The sequence below is a fragment of the Nerophis lumbriciformis genome, linkage group LG33 (genome assembly GCF_033978685.3).
Source record: "Nerophis lumbriciformis linkage group LG33, RoL_Nlum_v2.1, whole genome shotgun sequence".
Classification (NCBI taxonomy): Eukaryota; Metazoa; Chordata; class Actinopteri; order Syngnathiformes; family Syngnathidae; genus Nerophis; species Nerophis lumbriciformis.
Window position 1 is genome coordinate 21,509,001 of NC_084580.2, and position 6,000 is coordinate 21,515,000.

Genomic DNA, 6,000 nt, shown 5'->3' on the forward strand with positions numbered 1-6,000 from the left:
CCTTTGTTCTGCCCTCAAAAAGTAACATTCAGGTTCGGGGCTTTCCTGAAAACATTCAGGACCTGAGCCTTAGTAGTCACCTCTAACGCATATTTAGAGTCCTTAACCGTACATATTGTGGGACAATATATGGATTTGTTGAATACACCTTGCTATATACTACAGTGCTGTAGGTGGCGCTAGTCGCCCTTCAGGCCATTGCTGCAACCCGCCAGAAAGGAGAAGAAGAAGCAGAACAAAGACACACCAGCCGCAGCTAAGTCTGCATTATTTTCTTCATTTCTACGTTTGTGTAGTTATTCCTCTATCGAATGACAAAACTACACGGTGATTAATTATTTGCGTCAGGATGAACGCGACTCAACTCGGTGACATTTGAAGCGTCTCAGGCTCGCTAGTTAGCTTAGCTCGCTAGTTAGCTTAGCTCGCTAGCTGCTAACAAAGAGACGCGGAAGTGAGCAACACATCGCTAAGCAGAGATCAAATGTGAGTATAAAGTGTGATTGCGTGAAAATGTGTGAATTATAAATGCCGAGAGTGTTGGTGAATCAGTGACTAACTGCGGCCGTTGAGTAATTATTTGTAATGTTCTAAAAAAAAAAATAACAACATCCACTAGTGATGGGTTGATGAGGCGTCATGAAGCGTTTCGACACGTTGCAAAACTGTATTGATACTGTGTCGATACTGGGTCACTAAATACTGACATCTGCTGGACATTAAAAATCCCTACAGGCAACCTATGGACCGACTCAACTGACACTGATTTTATGCCCTAGTACAGGGGTCACCAACCTTTTTGAAACCAAAAACTACTTCTTGGGTACTGATTAATGCGAAGGGCTACCAGTTTGATACACACTTCCATCCATCCATCCATCTTCTTCCGCTTATCCGAGGTCGGGTCGCGGGGGCAGCAGCCTAAGCAGGGAAGCCCAGACTCTCCTCTCCCCAGCCACTTCGTCCAGCTCCTCCCGGGGGATCCCGAGGCGTTCCCAGGCCAGCCGGGAGACAAAGTCTTCCCAACGTGTCCTGGGTCTTCCCCGTGGCCTCCTACCGGTCGGACGTGCCCGAAACACCTCCCGAGGGAGGCGTTCGGGTGGCATCCTGACCAGATGCCCGAACCACCTCATCTGGCTCCTCTCAATATGGAGGAGCAGCGGCTTTACTTTGAGCTCCCCCCGGATGACAGAGCTTCTCACCCTATCTCTAAGGGAGAGCCCCGCCACCCGGCGGAGGAAACTCATTTCGGCCGCTTGTACCCGTGATCTTGTCCTTTCGGTCATGACCCAAAGCTCATGACCATAGGTGAGGATGGGAACGTAGATCGACCAGTAAATCGAGAGCTTTGCCTTCTGGCTCAGCTCCTTCTTCACCACAACGGATCGATACAGCGTCCGCATTACTGAAGATGCCGCACCGATCCGCCTGTCGATCTCACGATCCACTCTTCCCTCACTCGTGAACAAGACTCCGAGGTACTTGAACTCCTCCACTTGGGGCAAGATCTCCTCCCCAACCCGGAGATGGCACTCCACCCTTTTCCGGGCGAGAACCATGGACTCTGATTTGGAGGTGCTGATTCCCATCCCAGTCGCTTCACACTCAGCTGCGAACCGATCCAGTGAGAGCTGAAGATCTTGGCCAGATGAAGCCATCAGGACCACATCATCTGCAAAAAGCAGAGACCTAATCACAATCTGATACACACTTAAATAAATAAATATATTGTCATTTGTAAGTTACACGTAAGTGTGATTTAAACAAGAATAGCTAAATAAATACATTTATATATATAAAAAAATGGGTATTTCTGTCTGTCATTCCGTCGTACATTTTTTTTCCCTTTTACGGAAGGTTTTTTGTAGAGAATAAATGATGAAAAAAAAACACTTAATTGAACGGTTTAAAAGAGGAGAAAACACGAAAAAAATTAAAATAAAATTTTGAAACATACCGTATTTTCCGCACTATTAGCCGCACCTAAAAACCACAAATTTACTCAAAAGCTGACAGTGCGGCTTTTAACCCGGTGCGCTTTATATATGGATTAATATTACGATTCATTTTCATAAAGTTTCGATCTCGCAACTTCGGTAAACAGCCGCCATCTTTTTTCCCGGTAGAACAGGAAGCGCTTCTTCTTCTACGCAAGCAACCGCCAAGGTAAGCACCCGCCCCCATAGAACAGGAAGCGCTTCTTCTTCTACTGTAAGCAACCACCCGCCCCGGAAGAAGAAGAAGCACGCGGTGCATGCTGGGATATGTGACGTTTCATTTCCATTTGTGTGTTTATGTAAAGACCCCAAAATGGCTCCTATTAAGTGTGTTGTCTGTCTAATTATAAATAATGCAGACGAGGCGTGTTAACTGAGTTCTCAACGTTTACTCACAGCGTGCTCATAACCACATTCTAACTCCCAGCATACAACAACGCTTCTCAGGGCTACCGCGCATGCTCGTCACTATCGTTGCATGCTGGGTAGTGTAGTTGTTATATTTGCTAGCTCATAACATCACATTAAGAGACACGCTTACGCGCTTAATTCAATACTCGCCGTCATTCCGGGTGGATTGACAAAAGACCTCCAGCCGCTAGATATTGGTGTCAACAGGGCATTCGAAGCTAGACTGCTAACTGCGTGGGAACAATGGATGACCGAAGGCGAACACACCTTCACTAAGACAGGGAGGCAGCGCCGGACGACATTCGCCCAACTTTTCAATTCGGACACCGAAGGAGAAAAATTCGAGGGATTTATGAATGAAGAATAACTTCAGAAAGTGAGCGCTATGTTTATTTTGTGTGTTGTGACATTAACGTTCGAGCAACATTATGTTGCTATTGCTCTGCACTATTTTGAATTTTACTATGTTTGTGATTGCACATTTGCGTACATTTTGGGAGTGAACAGAGTTGTTAGAACGCTGGTTTTTAATATATTATTAAAGTTTGACTGACCTATCTGACTGTTTTTTTGACATTCCCTTTAGCGCAGCGTAGGCGCGGCTTATAGTCCGGGGCGGCTTATTGGTGGACAAAGTTATGAAATATGCCATTCATTGAAGGTGCGGCTAATAATCCGGTGCGCCTTATAGTGCGGAAAATACGGTAGTTTATTTTCAATTTCGACTCTTTAAAATTCAAAATTCAACCGACAAAAAGAAGAGGAAAATTTGAATCTTTTTGAAAAAATTAAAAAAAGAATTTATGGAACATCATTAGTAATTTTTCCTGATTAAGATACATTTTAGAATTTTGATGACATGTTTTAAATTGGTTAAAATCCAATCTAAACTTTGTTAGAATATTTAACAAATTGGACCAAGCTATATTTCTAACAAAGACAAAACATTATTTCTTCTAGATTTTCCAGAACAACAATTTGAAAAGAAATTCAAAATACTTTGAAATAAGATTTAAATTTGATTCTACAGATTTTCTAGATTTGCCAGAATAATTTTTTTTAATTTTTAATCATAGTAAGTTTGAAGAAATATTTCACAAATATTCTTCGTCGAAAAACCAGAAGCTAAAATATTTATTATTCTTTACAATAATAACAATTTTTTTTTACTTGAACATTGATTTAAATTGTCAGGAAAGAAGAGGAAGAAATTTAAAAGGTAAAAAGGTATATTTGTTTAAAAATCCTAAAATCATTTTTAAGGTTGTATTTTTTCTCTAAAATTGTATTTCTAAAAGTAATAAGAAGCAAAGTAAAAAAATAAATGAATTTATTTAAACAAGTGAAGACCCATCCATCCATCCATTTTCTACCGCTTATTCCAAGTGAAGACCAAGTCTTTAAAATATTTTCTTGGATTTTCAAATTCTATTTGAGTTTTGTCTCTTTTAGAATTAAAAATGTCGAGCAAAGCGAGACCAGCTTGCTAGTAAATAAATACAATTTAAAAAATAGAGGCAGCTCACTGGTAAGTGCTGCTCTTTGAGCTATTTTTAAAACGGGCGAGCGGGCGACTGATCTGGTCCTTACGGGCTACCTGGTGACCGCGGGCACCGCGTTGGTGACCCCTGCCCTAGTATATACAATAATATAAACCAAGTCATTGTATTTCATTTAGGATTATTTCATATCTTCATTTAAATAAAAATATATTTTTATATTTTTTAGATACAGTCAATAAATAATGTGAACATGTATCATTACATGGAAATCTAAGAGAACGTGTTGTGGATGATTGTGGACTGGGAATTGTTTTAATTTTATTTTTTTACACATTTTTATAAAAAAAAAAAAAAAGTTTTTCCGACGTATTACATTTTAGACGATTTCTCTTCTTAGTTATTATTTCTCCGGCTGTAGAAAAGAGCCGCTCACAGGGCACAGAGGAGGCGTCAGTGCGACACAGTTGGCGTATCGGTCACGTGACCAAAACAGCTCATGATCGGTCACGTGACTTTCTAAAAGCGGTACGCGCACCGACACAGGGTTTTGCTCTATGAGCTCGACGCATGCGCCGAAGCATCGGTGTTGCCGGACCCATCACTAACATCCACTATTGCAGTGTTTTTCAACCACTGTGCCGCGGCACACTAGTGTACCGTGGTAAATTATGTCATTTCACCTAATTGGGTTAAAAATATTATTTGCAAACCAGTAATTATTTGTGATGTCAAGAGATCGGCAGAGTAACCATGTAATACTCTTCCATATCAGTAGGTGGCAGCAGGTAGCTAATTGCTTTGTAGACATGATGTGTCGTGATCACAATATGTGGGAGGCAGCGTGCAGGTAAAAAGGTGTCTAATGCTTAAAGGGGAACATTATCACAATTTCAGAAGGGTTAAAACCATTAAAAATCAGTTCCCAGTGGCTCATTTTATTTTTCGAAGTTTTTTTTCAAAATTTTACCCATCACGCAATATCCCTAAAAAAAGCTTCAAAGTGCCTGATTTTAACCATCGTTATATACACCCGTCCATTTTCCTGTGACGTCACACAGTGATGCCAATACAAACAAACATGGCGCATAGAACAGCAAGCTATAGCGACATTAGCTCGGATTCAGACTCGGATTTCAGCGGCTTAACACTGTCTGATAAGATAATTACTAACAACTATGAACTAGGTTTACAGCATATGAAATACATTTGGCAACAACATGCACTTTGAGAGTGCAGACAGCCCATTTCAGGCGCGCTAAGAACATATATTTTTCCACGATTTCAGCACTCAGGTTAACCATACCTAAATAGACACAAAATACTGCATTACACAAGACTACCCGAATGTACTCGAATGATTGAAAAAAGTAAATGTTTTTAAGCTAAATTATTGGTATACACAGTTTATGTATAATAATTTACGTAAAACCGCGGGTAATGAATAAAGTTTTCATCAATTAATATATTCTGTAGACATACCCTCATCCGCGCTCTTTTCCTGAAAGCTGATCTGTCCAGTTTTGGAGTTGATGTCAGCAGGCCAGGGAAGCTAGGGTCGATATTCTTCTCTTGATCATCTTTGGTGGCATAAGGGACGGTGTGAGCAAAGACATCCAGGGGGTTTAGCTCGCTCGTCTGCGGGAACAAACTGCCGCCATTGCTTGCCATGCTACTGAGGTCCTTTGTCCCTGAATTGCTCACACACTCCGGCAGATTCAATGGGGGTCTGGCGGCAGATTTCTTTGACTTTATGGTTGGAAATGCATCTGCTTTGAGTGTCGCAGGATATCCACACATTCTTGCCATCTCTGTCGTAGCATAGCTTTCGTCGGTAAAGTGTGCGGAACAAACGACTGACCATTTCGTCGGCTTTCCCCACACCCTCGTATTTTGAACAAATTTCGTCCAATTTCTTGCCACTTTGGCATCTTTGGGCCACTGGTGCAACTTGAATCCGTCCCTGTTCGTGTTGTTACACCCTCCGACAACACACCGACGAAAGTGAGAAAATGGCGGATTGCTTCCCGATGTGACGTCACGTTGTGAGCGAATAATAGAAAGGTGTTTAATTCGCCAAAATTCACCCATTT

At 41.5% G+C, this 6,000-nt stretch overlaps 3 protein-coding genes across 3 annotated transcripts in view; 1 reads left to right on the top strand and 2 right to left on the bottom strand.

Moving 5' to 3' along the window:
* LOC133575749 (uncharacterized) overlaps positions 1-6,000 on the bottom strand; it is a 314,457-nt gene that overhangs the window by 178,192 nt on the left and 130,265 nt on the right. The gene's annotated exons all lie outside the window — the stretch shown is intronic.
* Positions 1-6,000, bottom strand: part of LOC133575685 (uncharacterized) — a 462,851-nt gene that overhangs the window by 142,661 nt on the left and 314,190 nt on the right. The window lies entirely within an intron of this gene.
* LOC133575760 (uncharacterized) overlaps positions 114-6,000 on the top strand; it is a 551,361-nt gene continuing 545,474 nt past the window's right edge. The window contains exon 1 of the mRNA XM_072912164.1: positions 114-486. The gene's annotated coding sequence lies outside the window, so the exon portion shown is untranslated. The remainder of the gene's footprint in view (positions 487-6,000) is intronic.